This window comes from Schistocerca nitens, chromosome 7 (assembly GCF_023898315.1).
Source record: "Schistocerca nitens isolate TAMUIC-IGC-003100 chromosome 7, iqSchNite1.1, whole genome shotgun sequence".
In the NCBI taxonomy this organism is placed as follows: domain Eukaryota; kingdom Metazoa; phylum Arthropoda; class Insecta; order Orthoptera; family Acrididae; genus Schistocerca; species Schistocerca nitens.
Window position 1 is genome coordinate 137,455,623 of NC_064620.1, and position 19,699 is coordinate 137,475,321.

Here is a 19,699-nt window from a genome sequence, read left to right on the forward strand (position 1 = left end):
CGCCCCACACCATTACAGAGCCTCTGCTAACATGCATCGTCCATGGATTCATGAGGTTGTCTCCATACCCGCACACGTCCATCCTCTCGATACAATTCGAAACGAGACTCGTCCGACCAGGCAACATGTTTCCAGTCATCAACAGTCCAATGTCCGAAGTTCCGAACGTCTAACAGCAATCTGACTAGTACAATGACTCTGCATAAAGAATAATGCAGTACGAAGATTGAGCATTTCCTCATAAGCCACAAATTTATGCAGTCAGAGCAGAGCCACGCATGACGACCTACGCTGAAGAGCCAAAGAAACTGGTACACGTGGCAAATACCGTGCACCGCCCCCGCGAGCACTCAAAAGTGTCGCAAAACGGCGTAGTATGGACTCGACTGATGTCTAAATTAGTGCTGGAGGGAACTGACACCATGAATCCCGCAGGACTGTCCATAAATCCGTAAGAGTACGAGGCGGTGGAGATCTCTTCTGAACAACACGTTCCAAGGCATCCGCGATGGCCAGCGGAAGTGTCTAAACTCAAAAGAGTGTTCTTGGAGCCACTTTGTAAGAATTATGGACATGTGGGGTGTCGCATTGTCCTGCTGGAATTGTCGGAATGCACAATGGACATGAATGGATGTAGGTGATCAGACAGGATGCTTACGTACGTGTCAGATGTCACAGCCGTATCTAGACGTATCGGGGGTGTCATATCACTCCAACTTCACAAGCCCCACACCATTAAAGAGTATCCACCAGTTTGAACACTCCCCTGCTGACATGTATCGTCCTTGGATTCATGAGTTTAGCTCCATACCCGTACACATCCATCCACTCGATGCAATTCGAAACGGCACTCGTCCGACTACGCAACAGGTTTCCAGTCGTCAACAGTCCAATATCGACATAAAGCTTTGCGTCGTGCAGTCATCAAGGGCACACGAGCACACATCGACGACGTTTCGTTGAATGTTTCGCACGTTGCCACTTGTTATGGCCCAGCGCTGAACTCTGCACCAAGTTGCGGAACTGCTGCACTTCTGTCACGATGAACGATTCTCTTCAGTCATCATTGGCCCCGTTCTTCCAGGATATTTTCCCGGCCGCAGCGATGTCGGAGATTCGATGTTTTACCAGGTTTCTGATATTCACGGTACATTAGTGAAATGGTCGTACGGGAAAATCGCCACATCATCGCTACCTCGGAGATGCTGCGTTCCATCACGCTTGTGGACCTACTATAACACGACGTTTCGAGTTCACTAAAATCTTGATAACCTGCCATTGTAGCAGCGGTAACCGATGTAACAACTGCGCCAAACACTTGTTCTGTTATATAGGCGTTGCCGACCGCAGCGCCGTCTTCTGCCTGTTTACGTATCTTTGTATTTAAATATGCATGCCTAAACCAGTTTGTTTGGCGCTTCAATGTAGGTTCGTATCGTTTCTAGAGGACAGTGCCCAAAACAAGACGTCCACTTTGTTTTTGATTTTTAAAATATAGGTAATAGTAAGAAATTATTTTTTTAAAACACGTAATATTTACTTTATACCGTTCTGCACTATTCATATTTTGTTCTTATCATATATAAGGAATATTATTATGAAAAAAAATATTATCAAAAACTTTTCACTTACCGACTGTATAAAATAGGAGGGGCATTCATTAAGTAATACAACACTTATTTCCCTGCCAATTTCGTTTGAAAAAATACGGAATTCGTTGGTGCGACATCGTGGAATATTAGCGCTACAGCTCTTACAGTTTCATGAAGTTCCAATAAGTGACAGCGCTAAATGTAGCCTCGAAAATGGCGTCTGTAACGAAAGTGCGTTCCAAGCATTGAGCTGTCATTGAATTTCCCTTGCCGGGAAACTAGAGCACCGCAGATATTCAAAGCCACTTGCAGAATGCCTACGTAGACCTGGCAGTGAACAAAAGCACGGGGAGTCGTTGGGCGAGACGTCTGTCATCATCGCAACACAGTCGCGTAAACCTGTCTGATCTCTCGCGTGGAGGCCGGCCGCACACAGCTGTGACTCCTGCAATGTTGGGGAAGTGTGTACACTCTCATTCGAGATGATCAACGGGCCACAAACACCTCGATGCACAACTGGACGATTCTGCTGGTAGTGCTGACACATTCGTCCACCTGTTGCGGTACTCAAAGGTGTGTGACCGCTGCGTTCCTCGCCGCCCAACAGAAGACTAAGTAGCAACGAAGGACCATCTGTGCCGAATTACTTGCATGTTACGAGGCTGATCGTCATAATTTTTGTCGAACATCCTCACACGCGATGAAACAACTTCGAAGCGGAAACAAAACGGCAATCTGTAGAATGACGTCACACCGCCTCTCCTCCGAAAAAAAAAATTGAAGCCGCACCCTCAGCCGAAAAAGTCACAGCAACGGTCTTCTGGGACTGTGAACGGGTTATTCTGTTTGATTCCCTCCTCATAGTGCAATGATCAACTCTGGAATGAGTTGAGCTACCCTCGGAAAATGAAGAAACGACTTCAGCGTGTTCAACGCCACAAAAATGCAAACGAATTTCTCCTTTTCCATGACAACGCAAAGCCTCACATAATCCTGCACACCCAAGAGGAGCTCACCAAACTGTCTCTCCTCATCTCGGGAAGCAGTACGTGGACGATGAGGAGGTTACTGATGCAGCAAGACGTTATCTCCGACGTGGATCAATAGAGAGGCCGTCCCGTCAAAGTGGCCTAAGGCTGTCCCATTGAAAGATGATGATGTTGAAAGATTCGGTTTTGTAGCGAAAACAGTGGGGAAAATTGTGGTGTATTGGAATCCTGAAGAAAACGAACCTGCTTTCATAAAAAATATCTGTTGCATTACATACTGAATGCCCCATTTAGTTGCTAAAATTGGACCTCCTGTGAAAATAACCAAAACAACACCAAATTTAGAAAAATATATTAAATCAGACAAAACAAAATCTAGTTTCAAAGTAGGTATAAGATAACATATTCCAGACATTTTACAAAATTTCACTGTCTTTTCTTTGTTCAAATAAAGAGCACTGCTACAAAATATTCCTGTAGCCTTTGTTTCTAACGGTGCACAGTTCTCAAATCGGCTCTTGTGGTTACTTTTTCTTTGTAGTCTTCGCCTTTCAACCATCCTCACAGGCAAAAATCCAAAGGGGTAAGGTCCGGGCACCTTCGTGGCTAAGAAACGTGCGCATATCTACCGACCCATCTTTCGGGGAACGTTTCACCTGATGACTGCAATGTGCAGGAGCCTCGTCATGCCGGATAAACGTGTGCATTCTTGTAGCCAAAGGAATCTCCTCCAACAATGCCGGAAGCAAATCTTCAAGAAAATGTAGACAGCGGGGTCCTGTAAGACGATGTGGTAACATAACAGACCCAGTCAGCTGATTATCTATCGAACCACACCACAGATTTACGGAGAAGCGTTTTTGAAAACGTGGTTCAAATGGTTCAAATGGCTCTAAGCACTATGGGACTTAACTTCTGAGGTCATCAGTCCCCTATAACTTAGAACTACTTAAACCTAACTAACCTAAGGACATCACACACAGCCATGGCCGAGGCAGGATTCGAACCTGCGACCGTAGCGGTCGCGCGGTTCCAGACTGTAGCGCCTAGAACCGCTCGGCCACTCGGGCCGGCTTTGAAAATGTCCACAATGGAATGTGGTTTTCTTGAGACCACTGATGTGAACTACGAGAATTTATTGATGCCGTCCCGAGCGAAAGTGGCATTTTCAATGCCCAATAACAAAATTCCAATGGTCTATCTTCATCTCCTGTTCGAAGGTGTTGAATGAGCTGGAAATGATACGGATGGAACCCATTCATACGTAATGTCCGCCGTATTCTTTATGTGGAATATCGATAGGTGCAGATGTTCTACGTGTGCTTGTTGAAGGACTACGTTCTACCGACTGAATAATTTCTACTTCATCGACAGTCTGTTCATTTACACCTTTAGATGCAATATGATAGTTCGGCACTGTAAAAGTGTCACGCAGTGTATGGAACATGCGAGGAAACAGTCTTGAATCTGATAGTCTGCGATTAGGAAATCATATACCGTTTTCTCTAAAAGTAGTAGCAGCGTTATTACAAAACCCATACACAAATACCATATCGGCATACTCAGCATGTGTAAATATGTGCGGAATGTTTATACGCTACTTAGCAGACAAACCATTATGAAAACTGCAATATAAACGAAAGTACAAGTTCACAACGTGAACATCAACACTACTGTCGACATTCGTAAATACGTCCATACCAACCAATATCAACCGGTGTACTAACGCACGAAACAAAAATCCATTGGACTCAGCTGTATCTCTGTACTCAATAAAAATTGGAGACATGTTATATGCAATTTTATTGCAATTCGTCTATACTACTACCTACTAAAATATTTACCATCAATCGTGAAACAGCCTGTATATACACGGACAGAACGAAACATTATGATCACCTATATTGCTCATTTTTGGAATCCAACATAGCGAAAGCTCTGCATGGGAAGGATTCGACGAGTCCTTGGTAGGTTTTCGGGGAGTACCCTGTTCCGGCGTAACGACAAGCACCGGCACGAAGATCAAGAACGTCACCGCAGAGAAGGCTGTGAGATGACGTCAGCCAATACATCGCTGACTACAACTGCACCACGACAGGAGCGGCCTCTATCCGAAGAGGATACTAGGACCGCTCCTGCCAGCCTCGGCCGGACAGTAGAAGGGGAGGATGTGTGAGTGACATGCATGGACCTTGTATATAGCGAAGGGCATTGACACTATCGCCAATTGTTTGCGACAGCTCGTTGTAAATAAAAAAATTAATTATTGTCAATTCAATTACTGTACTAAGCTCTATTAACATGATTTGCTTGCACGTTGTCTAGCTATCCGAGAAAACAGCTTCCTAGACACCGTATAAGAGACGAGTGGGCAGGATTCCACATAGCCTATGTAGAATCAGATGTCTACGCACAAGACACGCAATTCCCGTAATTTATGTGCAGGTGTCGCTCTGGGCCCGGAACTGCTACTCGATAACGTCCCACATGTGTTCCACGTGGTTCACGCTAAGGGAGTTTGGCGGTCAAGACATCGGAGTGAGTTCACTATCATGCTCCTCGCTCCACTGCAACAAGGTTCTGGGTCTGTGACACGAACAGTTGTCCTACTGAAAGATACTATCGCTGTAGAGGAAGACATCAAGCCTGAATGGAGGTAGGTGGTCAACAATACTGTTCACGTAGTCCACAATTCCCATGGTGCCTTGGAATACTACCACAGCTCGACCCCAGATTAATGTCACTCAAAACATAATACCGCCCACACCGGCCTGCGTCCGTGACGCGATGGATGATTCTAGGATTCTGTCTCCTGGATGACGGTATATCCAGACACAACACCAACCTGGTGTAACTAGAAACGTGATTCACCCGTCCTGTCGAGCCGTCTGCGTTAATCTTTGGTCTGATCTCGATGTTCGGTTGCCGACTGCAACTGGAGCTGACGGTGTTGTAGCGCCAATATCGGTACAGGTACAAGTTGTCTGCTCCAAACGCCCATGTTCAACAACGTGCGGTGTGTAGTGTGCTCCGAAACGCCTGTATCTGCACCAGCCCTGTGCTCTGTCGTGTTGTGTGTCACCGATTACCGCCTATTCCGTTGTACAGAGTAGGACAGCCTGCGATCTCCACGTTCTGTGGCGAGGTGTAGGCGTCCAACACCTCATCACCGACGTTCACCCACATTTCATAGACGTCCACGACAGCAACACGCGACGGCTTCGCCTTTTCCGACATTTTCCGGGCCATAACGATCTCCCCTTTGTCAAAGTCGCTCGTGTCAGCGAATTTCATTTTTGCGGCCAGTGTCGTTGGCGAAATGATTCCCTATTCACCTCTGTTCCACTTAAATACTTTCCTTTGCGCGTTAGTGCCTGCAACGCCAACAGGTAACATTTCTCGGTGGGCAGCGGTCATAGTGATGTGTTTGGTTCAAATGGCTCTAAGCACTATGGGACTTCACATCTGAGGTCATCAGTTCCCTAAACTTACAACTACTTAAACCTAACTAACCTAAGGACATCACACACATTCATGCCCGAGGGAAGTTTCGAACCTGCGACCGTAGCAGCAGCGCGGTTCCGGACTGAAGCGCCTAGAACCGCTCTGCTACAACGGCCAGTGATGTGTTTCCTCGGATTCTTTGCCAGTGGAAAAGGAAAGGAACAACAAGCAATACTTTACTTACTTTTTCGTGTGCGGAGCTGTCAATTTTTCGGCCCAATACTGGGGAATTCGTCTAGATAGCAACGTGCGCGACAATTTCGGCATGTCGGAAGATGTTTTGTGTTTTGTATTTCTCCACAGCCTCACTTATTGTCATCAGCTTCTAGTAGGCTCTATTTTATCAGATTGGTTTTGACAGGGGCTACACCAGTTCTTAGCATTTTCCATGACCTGTAGTTTAATTCAGCACTACATGGTGGATGTTATGAAGTAGGGTAGTCGAAAGGAGGTTCATCCCAGGTGTAACTGAGGTATCGATATCTTGATTTAAAACTGTGTCCAGGACCAAGACTCGAACTCGGGACCTTTTCCTTTCACGGGCAAGTGCTCTACCGAGTTCGAGTCTCGGTCCAGGACACAGTTTTAATGTGCCAGGAAAGTTTCATATCAGCGCACACTCCACTGCAGAGTGAAAATCTCATTCTGGAAACATCCCCCAGGCTGTGGCTAAGCCATGTCTCCGCAGTATCCTTTCTTTCAGGAGTGCTAGTCCTACAAGGTTCACAGGAGAAAAAATGACAAATGTATGTGAAATCTTATGGGACTTAACTGCTAAGGTCATCAGTCCATAGGCTTACACACTACTTAACCTAAACTATCCTAAGGACAAACACACACACCCATGCCCGAGGGAGGACTCGAACCTCCGCCGAGACCAGCCGTTCGCAGGAGAGCTTCTGTAAAGTTTGGAAGGTAGGAGACGAGGTACTGGTAGAAGTAAAGCTGTGAGGACGGGGCGTGAGTCGTGCTTGGGGAGCTCAGATGGTAGAGCACTTGCCCGCTAAAGGCAAAGGTCCCGAGTTTGAGTCCCGGTCCAGGACACAGTTTTAATCTGCCACGAATGTTTCATATCAATGCACATTCCACTGCAGAGTGAAAATCTCATTCTGGAACTTGTCGGTAATCGTTCTACTCAGATTTTAATGTTCTACGCAACGCCAGGTACTATGTCCCGTTAACTGTGAAATCATGAACACGTAGCTGGGATGGTTGGGGATAGCGAAATGATGGCGTAATACTGAGACAAAAATAATAATTTAAACACTTTCAAACTCTCACACAAGCGTCTCCTTTATCTTTACCAGTGAGTCAAACCAAGGAGAAGAGACGGTGGGTGATGGGTGAAGCCCAACTGCAAATACACTTCGCCAACGAAAATCTCAAATAATCGATTACAAATTCTTTTGGGACGTAGCTATTCGTTTTATGTGGATTTTAATGTACTACACAAATTTTTAAGCGAGCTATCAGTAAACAAAATATTTGACAACTATGAACCATAATGCTTAAGGCACGAGGTATTTTGACATTTATCGATGGTTCAGATGCACACAAATCGATGACCACCAGACTGTACACCTGCAGCGAAATTTTATAAAAGTATCAAAGCTAAGAAACCTCTACTCACTTCGCTAAAATAATAAGAATTAGGTGATTCTATAAAGAAATAACACATTCTGATACCTGCATCCACGACTTGGACAAGATAGTCCTACAGAGCATGTCTACCAGCTTACCATATCAGAGCTCGAGCGAAGATCATGGTGGATGTTCAGAAACGGATGCTCTTTCAAAAGAGTGGCGGAGGAAAAGAACTTGTTGGTTCTGGTCAGGCGTCGCATGACGAAATTCTGACATGACGTATAGCTCTGACTCCTCTCAAGTCTTCAATCTCTGCTAAACTTTATGCTCAAGTTAGGTTGCCACTGGATATACTCTACTCACGCTTCTGTGGTCACCCGCGCACTAAAACTTAGGATACGTTCATTTACATTCACAGTAAAGGAACACATGGACTGGAATGGTTGTGAACCAATAAGTAAATACACAAGTCTGCTCAGCTCTCCTCCGGAGGCCACTGTTCTGCACAATAATTAAATACACCAAACGAAAATCTGAGTGACAAATATGCAGTCTGCTTCGAAGAATGTAATCAGAATGAAACCGTACTTATGGACCCATTTCAATTTGAGTTCGCGAGATCGATTGTTGGTGTAGGTTTAAATCAGTTTCCTAATTTTTAGTCTGCATGATGTGGTATCTTAATCGAAACACAACAATTATAGCAGGTCTTATACAAAGCACGTGGAATTACTCATATCTAGAACAGAAATGAGAGTACAGTCGTTTATCATTATTCTACTTTTACGTGAAGAGTTCAGGGAAACATCACCCAGAGAGCCGCTACGTGTTTGGAGATGCAGGAAGGTCGCATTGAGCATCTGGTCTGAAGGCTGTTTATGTACGCTGATAGTGTATTTAAGTTATTAGAACTAGTCGCTCTTGCGGAAAGTAGTAAGTACGCTTAACTTCATATCAATAAGTCTTGTAATTATATCTATGTCTTGTCCGCCCCTGGTAGCTGAGTGGTCAGTGCGACGGAATGTCATACCTGACGGCCCGGGTTCGATTCGCGGCTGGGTCGGAGATTTTCTCCGCTCAGGGTTCCAATGGCTCTAAGCACTGTGGGACTTAACATCTGAGGTCATCAGTCCCCTAGACTTAGAACTGCGTAAATCTAACTAGCGGCCGGCTCCCCTCAGGGACTGGGTGTTGTGTTGTCCTTATCATCACTATTTCTTCCCCATCGACACGCAAGTCACCGAAGTGGCGTAAAATCGAAAGACTTGCACCAGGCGAACGGTCTACCCGCCGGGAGACCCTAGCCACACGGCATTTCCATTATCTATGCTGTGATACGTCATTTATTTCTAACAGATTACTACTCTCCATGGATATTTCTGAAATATCTATAAGTATGATGTAATAAAAAAAATTTTTATGTACTGTTAGGATACAGGTCCTTTAAAATACAGGGTACATTACAGGATTATTGGGCAGATCTGAATTCGAAAATAAAAAATAAAAAAAAGTTACACTTGGACCCGTGACCGAACTCCCTAACTCGAACACCCTATCGCAAAATTATGGACTCCCCTAGCTGTAAAACATGTTTGTATTTATTGAATCTAGATTTCTGTCCATCCTGTGATTACTAAGGAGTCAAACTGACTTTCCCTGACTTCCACTTTTCTACATAAATTTTGCATGAGATACTTTCGTGCTGTTTTTCGAGGAATCGCGCTGTATGTTGCAATGTACATATACACCTGAATCGTATGTCGAATATGAGGAAAGGGCGTTTGTGAAAACTAACACGTAACATTGAAAGCAGACTTACAACGTAAAGACAACCCAAGACAAAGACGGAACCAAATCTGCTCTTGAGTGGACAGTGCTCCTATTTAAACAGTGAAGAATATTCTCGAATTATCCATAAATTTTGGGGCGACAGGGTTTATAGAAGTTTCTAGTAGTAGTTAAATAGTGGAATACAAACGCAAACTCGTTGTCAGATCAAACCTGGGGCCTCTGCGCGCCTGCCATCTCTTAGCGGTTGAGCATTCTTGGCCACAGGTAGGATGCTGGAATGTACCATGACCCAAATAAAAACGTTAACACGAAAACATTGCGATAAAATAAAAAATCAATATGTTTGACATGTGTAATTATGCTTTTAACAGTTACCAAATGAAGATAACCCATTCTTTATGTTTGTCAAGAAAGAAACAAGTGAACGACAGACAAGCCGGAAGAAAAAACAAAGCATAGTAAAACGACTAAAATCTTGTGTTCGATAGGTATACATGAGGCAGCTGAAATGAATTAATAGTGACACGATTATGATACGATTATAATAAATTACAGGACCCAAAAATTAAAATTAAGCGTTGTTCAGAGATATCAGAACGCTTTTTACTTTTCTCAAGTCTATTAGATTCTAAGCATTACCTATCAACGAGTTTTTATGTTTTCGTGCAACACAGTTGCTTCGCTCCAGATTTCGAAAGCCTGTTCATTCCGATAAGCGACAATGTTATTCACCCGCGTACTCTATTTTCAGGGCCTCTCCCGCAGCTTTCTGTCAAATTTCGGCATCGCACACGTCGAAAAGCGTCCGATCTGTCGCTCCCTGTGCCCCTATCTGTCACGGAACTTGTCGCAATTTCGCAACAGCGGCGCCTGCATGCAGGCAACACGCGCAACGCCCCCGCTTGATAGGCAGCCTACATGCCTGCCGGACAGGACACTGCTCTCTGACACGTCCGTGTCTCGTTCTGACGTCAATTTTGACTCTGCCGTTGACAATTTCACGTCACAGTGTGTCTAGCTTATGATAGCAAAAATCATTTATTTACTCACGGTTCTTTAATGTTATCACTCACTGCACTGTTTGTTGAGACAGCGGCAATTGTGTTGAAAAGACAGTGTTATACCACAAATGCAGATACGATAAAAGATTTTAGAATAATTCATTGGAAGGTACTTACAGTCAGCGTTCTAAGTCCCACACAAGTTTTCTGCCCATTTAAGTGTCGAATGTTTTTTTTTTTTTGTTCAAAACAACCGATTTCGACAGATTCTCCTGTCATCTTCAGGTTTTAAAATCTTTTCTTGTAAAACATGTTCATTTTAAGCTGACCTAACACACAAGATGTCAAGTGGATAAAAATAGCACATTATAGAAGGTTTATAATCGCTAAAATATTTAAAAACATAAAGCATCTAAATATTTTAGCGATGTCAAACCTTTTACAATGTGCTATCTTTATCCACTTGTCATCTTGTGCGAGAGGTCAGCGTAAAATTAACATGTCTTGCAATAAAAAATTTTATGACTTGAAGATGACAGCATAGTCTATTGAAACTGGGTGTCTTAACTAAAAAAAAAATATTTTATGCGATCTTGGCAGTTGAATGGTTTCTAATTGTGGATACTGAATTGTATGATACTAATCTGTCAGGTGCTGATAGCGCTGCCTCACACGAGTATGTGTCATTTACGTGGGCTTTGAAGTGATCGCTTAAGCTCTGACGCTTCATATACCTTACCAGGCCTGGTAACGACACTAATACGCTCTGGTGGGGCTCTACCTGTTACAGAAAACTGCGTCTCTAATCAGCTTGCCGCCGAGACAACATACGTACTTACCAACAATTTATGGGTTGCGCTCTATCACTTCGTCAACTGTCCAACCGTTTTGAGATAAAAATTTAACCGATGAAGCAAGGCCGTACAGCGATAACATTGAGATAAGAATCTAAAAGTCAGAAGTGAATATACGTGTATGAAGCTACATTTATGTCCGACAAGGTCTTCTGAGTGCCATTTGCTATGTCAGGAGAAATATTAACTTATCTTTCAAGATCATCCCTGTTCGACTGAGTCAACGTGTTCTATATAGACTGCAAATCAGTCTTCTTTTTTTTTCAATCAAATTCGTCTGGATATGAGTCTGTGTGTTAAGTGATACAACTATTGTCGTTTGAGCTACCGATGCAGACAGTCTTCATCAGGATGACTACTTGTACTGAGTGAGTCACCTGATGAAGGCTGCCTGCAGTAGTAGCTGAAAGACAAGAGTTTCATCACGTGTGCCACAGACTCACATCCAGACGCACGTTACACCCTAATTTTCTTTCCTTCCTTTTCACAGCCAGGTGAATTTCACTGACACTTACTCCGGCAGAAGAAGCCTACGCTTTTACATTCTTCTTCTTCTTCTTCTTTAGCCCTTTTCCATCCAGCACTGACTGCAGGTCTCTTCCTAGTCTTCCACTTCACTCCGTTCTGCGCTATCAGGTAACGGACAATGTTCCAGCAGATCTATAGGAATCATGATGCATCGATTCTAGGATCTTCCAATCCATCTTTTGTGTCCCCCAAGTCTCCAAAATATCATATCGTTGCTCCATCTGTTGGGTTATTGTCTCGTTGTGTTTCCAGACCATTGTAATTTTATACTGGTGACGCTCCCTTGTGCTTCTTCTGATGACCTCGTTTCTGATCGCGCTACAAAAATCGATGCCCACTATAGATATGTCCATTTCTCTTTGTGCACACTGTACTTTATAAGCACTCGCCTTTGTCAAAACCAACTCTTCTAAACCGTAAAGGCAGTAGACAAGCATGGTATCTTCAAATGGTTCAAATGGCTCTGAGCACTATGGGACTTAACTTCTGTGGTCATCAGTCCCCTAGAACTTAGAACTACTTAGACCTAACTAACCTAAGGACATCACACACATCCATGCCCGAGACAGGATTCGAACCTGCGACCGTAGCGGTCGTGCGATTCCAGACTGTAGCGCCTAAAACCGCTCGGCCACTCCGGCCGGCAAGCATGGTATCTCTTAGGGTGTACAGGGTGACTACTTTTATAAATTGACAATACAACTGAGGTTACAGCCATCGCTCTGTTAACTGTGAGGTTTATAGAGAATGAGATGCCTGAAGGGATACAAAATCCTCATAAGTACTCACCAAGAATTTGGGGGTTAGGCTCTATAACCCCATCACCTGCCTAACTCCTTTGAGATCAAAATTGCACCGATGATGCAAGATCATGAAGTGAACAGTTTTGATCAGAAGTGAATATGTAACTTTCTGATGACAAACAGTTTACACTTTAAAGCGACAAATTAATGTCACAGTGACTGCTGAACGAGACGACTGCATTTCTCGATGCATGCATTAAAACGATACATAACATTTTGACGCACTGCCTCAGATGTCGCTTCTGCCGTTTGTACAGTGAAAGAGACCCAAAAGATAGTTTCTCTTTAAGGCCATAGGAAATCTGGAAACATTGTTGGTAATGAGACAGGACTTTCCTTTCAAAGCGAACGGTGACAGTACCTGTTACTCATTCACTCATGGCCATTAATGTCGAAGTGAGGTGGTGCAACATGGAGTTAATAGTATTGGTTAAAAACAGTCTTGGTTGCAATTCTTAGTTTTTTTTATTTTTCAACGACGCGTTTCGCCTTATTTAGGCATCTTCAGGTTATCTTTTCTAGATGGACGCGAGAGGCACCAAGATCTGCATAACGCGTCCCCGTTCACAGGAGCGAGTAACAGTAAGATGCGGTAGTAAGAATAATGCTTACTACCTGAGCCCCCATCTTACTGTTACTCGCTCCTGTGAACGGGGACGCGTTATGCAGATCTTGGTGCCTCTCGCGTCCATCCAGAAAAGATAACCTAAAGATGCCTAAATAAGGCGAAACGCGTCGTCAAAAAATAAAAAAAATAAAAATTTCAATCAAGACTTTTTTTAACCAATACTGTTAAGCACTGGTTTTCTGTTATGCCACATATGGACTGGAAGAATTTCTATGGAGTTAATACAGGGTGTTTCAAAAATGACCGGTATATTTGAAACGGCAATAAAAACTAAACGAGCAGCGATAGAAATACACCGTTTGTTGCAATATGCTTGGGACAACAGTACATTTTCAGGCGGACAAACTTTCGAAATTACAATAGTTACAATTTTCAACAACAGATGGCGCTGCAAGTGATGTGAAAGATATAGAAGACAACGCAGTCTGTGGATGCGCTATTCTGTACGTCGTCTTTCTGCTGTAAGCGTGTGCTGTTCACAACGTGCAAGTGTGCTGTAGACAACATGGTTTATTCCTTACAACAGAGGATTTTTCTGGTGTTGGAATTCCACCGCCTAGAACACAGTGTTGTTGCAACAAGACGAAGTTTTCAACGGAGGTTTAATGTAACCAAAGGACCGAAAAGCGATACAATAAAGGATCTGCTTGAAAAATTTCAACGGACTGGGAACGTGACGGATGAACGTGCTGGAAAGGTAGGGCGACCGCGTACGGCAACCACAGAGGGCAACGTGCAGCTAGTGCAGCAGGTGATCCAACAGCGGCCTCGGGTTTCCGTTCGCCGTGTTGCAGCTGCGGTCCAAATGACGCCAACGTCCACGTATCGTCTCATGCGCCAGAGTTTACACCTCTATCCATACAAAATTCAAACGCGGCAACCCCTCAGCGCCGCTACCATTGCTGCACGAGAGACATTCGCTAACGATATAGTGCACAGGATTGATGACGGCGATATGCATGTGGGCAGCATTTGGTTTACTGACGAAGCTTATTTTTACATGGACGGCTTCGTCAATAAACAGAACTGGCGCATATGGGGAACCGAAAAGCCCCATGTTGCAGTCCCATCGTCCCTGCATTCTCAAACAGTACTGGTCTGGGCCGCCATTTCTTCCAAAGGAATCATTGGCCCATTTTTCAGATCCGAAACGATTACTGCATCACGCTATCTGGACATTCTTCGTGAATTTGTGGCGGTACAAACTGCCTTAGACGACACTGCGAACACCTCGTGGTTTATGCAACATGGTGCCCGGCCACATCGCACGGCCGACGTCTTTAATTTCCAGAATGAATATTTCGATGATCGTGTGATTGCTTTGGGCTATCCGAAACATACAGGAGGCGGCGTGGATTGGCCTCCCTATTCGCCAGACATGAACCCCTGTGACTTCTTTCTGTGGGGACACTTGAAAGACCAGGTGTACCGCCAGAATCCAGAAACAATTGAACAGCTGAAGCAGTACATCTCATCTGCATGTGAAGCCATTCCGCCAGACACGTTGTCAAAGGTTTCGGGTAATTTCATTCAGAGACTACGCCATATTATTGCTACGCATGGTGGATATGTGGAAAATATCGTACTATAGAGTTTCCCAGACCGCAGCGCCATCTGTTGTTGAAAATTGTAACTACTGTAATTTCGAAAGTTTGTCTGCCTGAAAATGTACTGTTGTCCCAAGCATATTGCAACAAACGGTGTATTTCTATCGCTGCTCGTTTAGTTTTTATTGCCGTTTCAAATATACCGGTCATTTTTGAAACACCCTGTACATCGTCGCCTCGTGGACGACAAGGCGTACAGTCTCTAACAACTGTGAGAGCACAGCTCGAATGGACACCAGGTAACGTAAACCTCCCATGCGGGATGACACTGAACAACGTCCTATGAACTGATGCCAAAATCAATGTTGATGACCTGAGAAGAGCGTGGCCAGTGGATATTCACCAATCCTCTTACGGGATTTATAAACACAATCACATTTTATAGAGGCCTCATCTGTGAAAATACAAACTGCAAAAAGTTCGACGCTTCAGTACTGTGCAGGATAATGTATTAAGAGCACCGAACTCTGGTTTCAAAATTGTTGTTCATGATAGAGGAGCAGTTGCTACTCCAACATTACTTTTCACCCTGTGTTCTTCGAAGTGAGTGCTGACGAATGCTGGTCCTCACAATACGGCAGTGTCCACTCAAATTCTGTTGTGAGAGCAATTCTTTGTCGAGATTGTTGACTGGCTCCCGGTGCGTTGAACGACCAAGTTTCTCGTAAGTTTCTATCTACTGCCATAAATTTGTTCCAGTTGTGGTGACTGTTAGCAAAGTTTTCTCTGTAGATTTGTTGCTCTCCGCGCACTACATCCAACCCTATCACGTACGCTTCAATGCAACATCCTATGACAAGCATGTCTTCTACATAAAGTCGTGAATTTAAGCGGTAGTTGATTCTGCAACGGATACATCACAGAGAATTATGCTTTGTTCTTCAAGAGCACCCCGCCAATGAAGATGTGTAAGGCATCTATTCACTGAGAAACATAAACAAATTATGAAAATGTGCCTTACATGCGTCGTTCATTCAAGAATTCGTATGTCCTAAAATATTCCGTTTCCGACCGTTTGACACTCATTCCACAGTACTAGTTAAAGGCACGCCACTGTCTGTATGATACTGACATTAATGGTTTGATCAGGCTGCAGATGGCGACGAAATTGTTGAATCTGTTGTAAAATGAATTAGCGGGCAATCAGAAGATATATTTTTTATAATTTCTTTGTCATCAATCTTCAGACTGGTTTAATGCGTTACACCACAATGTTCTCTCTCGTTCCAGTAACTTCAAATTCTTTATTTGTCTTACAGATTCTAATTTGTAATACCTGACATCGTCGGGAGAGGAGATACAGAGATCTGTATTGATTATTATAATTTTTGATGGTCTTGATCGCAATAGAAAATATTACAAGTTCATGAATATCGGTTTCGGTTGACGAGCAACCATCCTCAGAGCTCTGGAGATAAACAGAAACAATGGCTTTCAGTATATCAAAACCTGACAATACGAGGGTGTAGTGGGAAGTAATGACTACGAATTTTTTGTATGAAATTTCTTAAAGCTTTTTAAATGAAACAAAATGTATTAAGATTCTATATCTTTATTCTTCATGCCTACATATTTCTTCCCTAACATAGTTACCCTGGCGATCAAAGCTCTACACCCAACAAGAGACCACCTTGTTGATACAGTCACTGTAGAATGTTCGACTTGTTGACGGAAACACAAGCTCACATCTGCTAGCACCGCTTCGTCTCTATCAGCGTGAAGTCCTCGAAGATGTTTAAGTTTTGGAAACAGATGAAAACCGGATGGGGCCAAGTCAGGACTTGATAGAGAATGATCGATGATAGTGAATCCAAGATGTGGCGTTCTTGCAGATGTCGCAGCGCTCATGTGTGGTCTCGCATTTTCTTTCTGAAGGAGAGGGTGCTCCACGTGTGGACGAAAATTTCTGCCGTTAGAAACTCGATTACAGCAGGCTGTTTCTCACGCACCGACATAGTTACGTTACTTACCGCCATGTTACACGCTACAATTCGGGGTCTTCTAGCGGAAAGAGAGCTGCAAATATGTATACATGAAGTTGTAGAATGGTAACAGCGTTTGTTTTATTTCACATATGAAATTCGAAGGTATTACTTTCCAGAACGCCCCCCGCATTTAAAAAAAATTATTTTTATAAAATTATTAAAACATAAAAAGTAGTAAAAAACCTTCCTAAGTACAGTGCCGACCGCAACAACATAGTTACTAACAAGGACACTGCATCTACTGGTCATCATCGATTGGTTTCAAATTTGCAGGGCTTGGCCAGAAGTGAAGGTGCTAGCAGCGGGAGCCCCAGGTGAGCAAGCGTTTACAGGAAACAGTACCTATGGCGAGGATCTGGCGAAGTATGAGCCATTTACCTTAGCAGAGCTTCAAGGCAGCGCCTGGCGCAGCGGGAAGAGTACAGAACGGTAATCGTAGGATTGTGGGGTCGATTCGCCACATAGAAACTTCTTTATTTTAGATTTTTAAGTTGCTTATAAACCGAAGTAATGCTCAATATATTGCATTTATTAATATTTTCAGAAAAGATGTGAAAAAGAAAGACAAAAGAAAATCTGAGATTGCAAATAAATTTCAAAGAAACGAATGTGCTTACAGCGTCAATGAGGACTCTGAAAATAACGTTCAAAGAAGGGATTAAGGCGTACAGATACAAATGCGTCCTTCATAATGTGTGCAGCCAACGGCCTTGCTTCAGTGGTAACACCGGTTCTCGTCAGACCACCGAAGCTAAGCACTGTCGGGCTTGGCTAGCACTCGGATTGGTTACCATCCGGGCCTGCCGAGTGCATTCGCCCCTTGTAAGGCCAGCTGATGAGGTACTTGTTTGAGAAGTAGCAGCACCGGTTACCAAAACTGACAACGGCAGTGAGAGTGGTGTGTTGACCACATGCCCCTCCGTATCCACACCCAGTGACGCTTAATGCTGAAGATGACATAGTGGCCACTTGGGCGTTCAAGGTCTGTCCAGACTGTGTTTGTTTGTTTTATAATGCGTGCAAGATGCCGACAAAATTACTGCCTTCCCTGCTTTTTACGATGTATACCACCTCAGTATGCGTAAATCATCAATCGTAAAATAATGAAAGTATATAATTTTACATACGAAGTTATTATGTATGCCTTACAGTCCTTTGCTGTAAATTTATTTGCAGTATAAATCTTTGACTTGCCCTTTCTAAATGCTTGGTCCTCTGCAGCTAACACCTCCGACACTTTCGTTTCTGGTCGAGTCCTCCGTACGCCAAACATTTGGATGAAACCGCTGGTGACGAGTAGTTTGTAACGTACTAGCGCTTTGACCTATATTTTAATATTAATCAGTTACGCTTCGTAACGATGTTGTTGTGGTCAACACTGTACTAAGCTACCAATCCTAGTAGAAGCGTGGAAAGATATTTATTACTTTCTATGTTTCAGTACTTTTATACAAAAAACCGGCGAGGTGCGAGTAGGGTGCGCTTTCTGTGGGCTCCGTACAAACGTATGTAGACAGTTCATCCATCCTAGGAATCGAGAATATTGACTATTTTTGCCTGTTACCGACAGAGATACTGGCAAGATACCGGTTCCGGGAGTTCCAAGACTTTCGAGAACGTTTTGACTCTGAAATCGGATAACAAGTGTCAAGAAATATTTTTTCGAGTTACATATTTACAAATTAACACTTTCTTCCGGATTTTTTTCCTTTACTTTTACTGTTGAATCTTGCTTCTTGTCAAATTTCATGATTTTAAGTCAACATTAAGTGCGATATATGTTTCGATGAGTGCGTTTTCGATTATCGAAATATGTGACATAAATGGTCGCAGCTTTTTATTGTACCGACTTAGAAGCTTACATTTATTACACAACCAAGGAACTATAATCCTTAGTATGCGACACAAATATCAACTTGGTAAGTACACTGCTTCCTCAGAAGAACGGGTCTTAACAGACGCAGGGATAAACGGACAGTCGGATAACAAATCACAAGCAATTCTTTCGTGTGATATAATTACAAATTAACAGTTTTAGGGTTTTCTCCTAGGCTTTTACTGTGAAACTTTGTTTCTTGCCAAACTTCATGACGCGGAGTCAAAGGGAAGTACTCTATAGGTTTTGATAAGAGACTTTGCGAGAGTCAAAATATTTGACATAAATGACGCTATCTTATGATTGCATTGACCTAGAACCTTACGTTTTCTACACTGCTAAGAGATCATAGACTATAGTATCTAACATAAATTTCAACTTGATACGTTCATCCGTTCCTGACAAGACAGGTGACTTAACAGACGGAAGGACGGCCAGAAAGTCGGACAAGTGAAGAAAGAAAAAATATTGTGGTGTTACATAATTACTGATTATCACTTTTCGGATTTTTTACTTTACATATACTCTGAAAACTTACTTCCTGCCTAATATAATGATGCTAGGTCAACGAGAAGTATCCTACAGCTTTTGTTGAGTGAGTTTGCGAGTGTCAAAACATGAGACATAAATGGTCGTATCTTTTAATTGCATTGAATTAGGAGCTTACGTTTATTACACCGCGAAGGAAACATAGATCTTAGTACGTGACATAAATTTCATCTTGATACATCTACCTACTCCTGAGAAAAGGCGTCTCAATACACGGAAGGGCAGACAGATTGTCGGATAACAAATGACAAAAATTTTTTTTTCGTGTGATATAATTGCCGGTCGGTGTGGCCGTGCGGTTCTAGGTGCTTCAGTCTGGAACCGCGTGACCACTACGGTCGTAGGTTCGAAACCTGCCTCGGGCATGGATGTGTGTGATGTCCTTAGGTTAGTTAGGTTTAAGTAGTT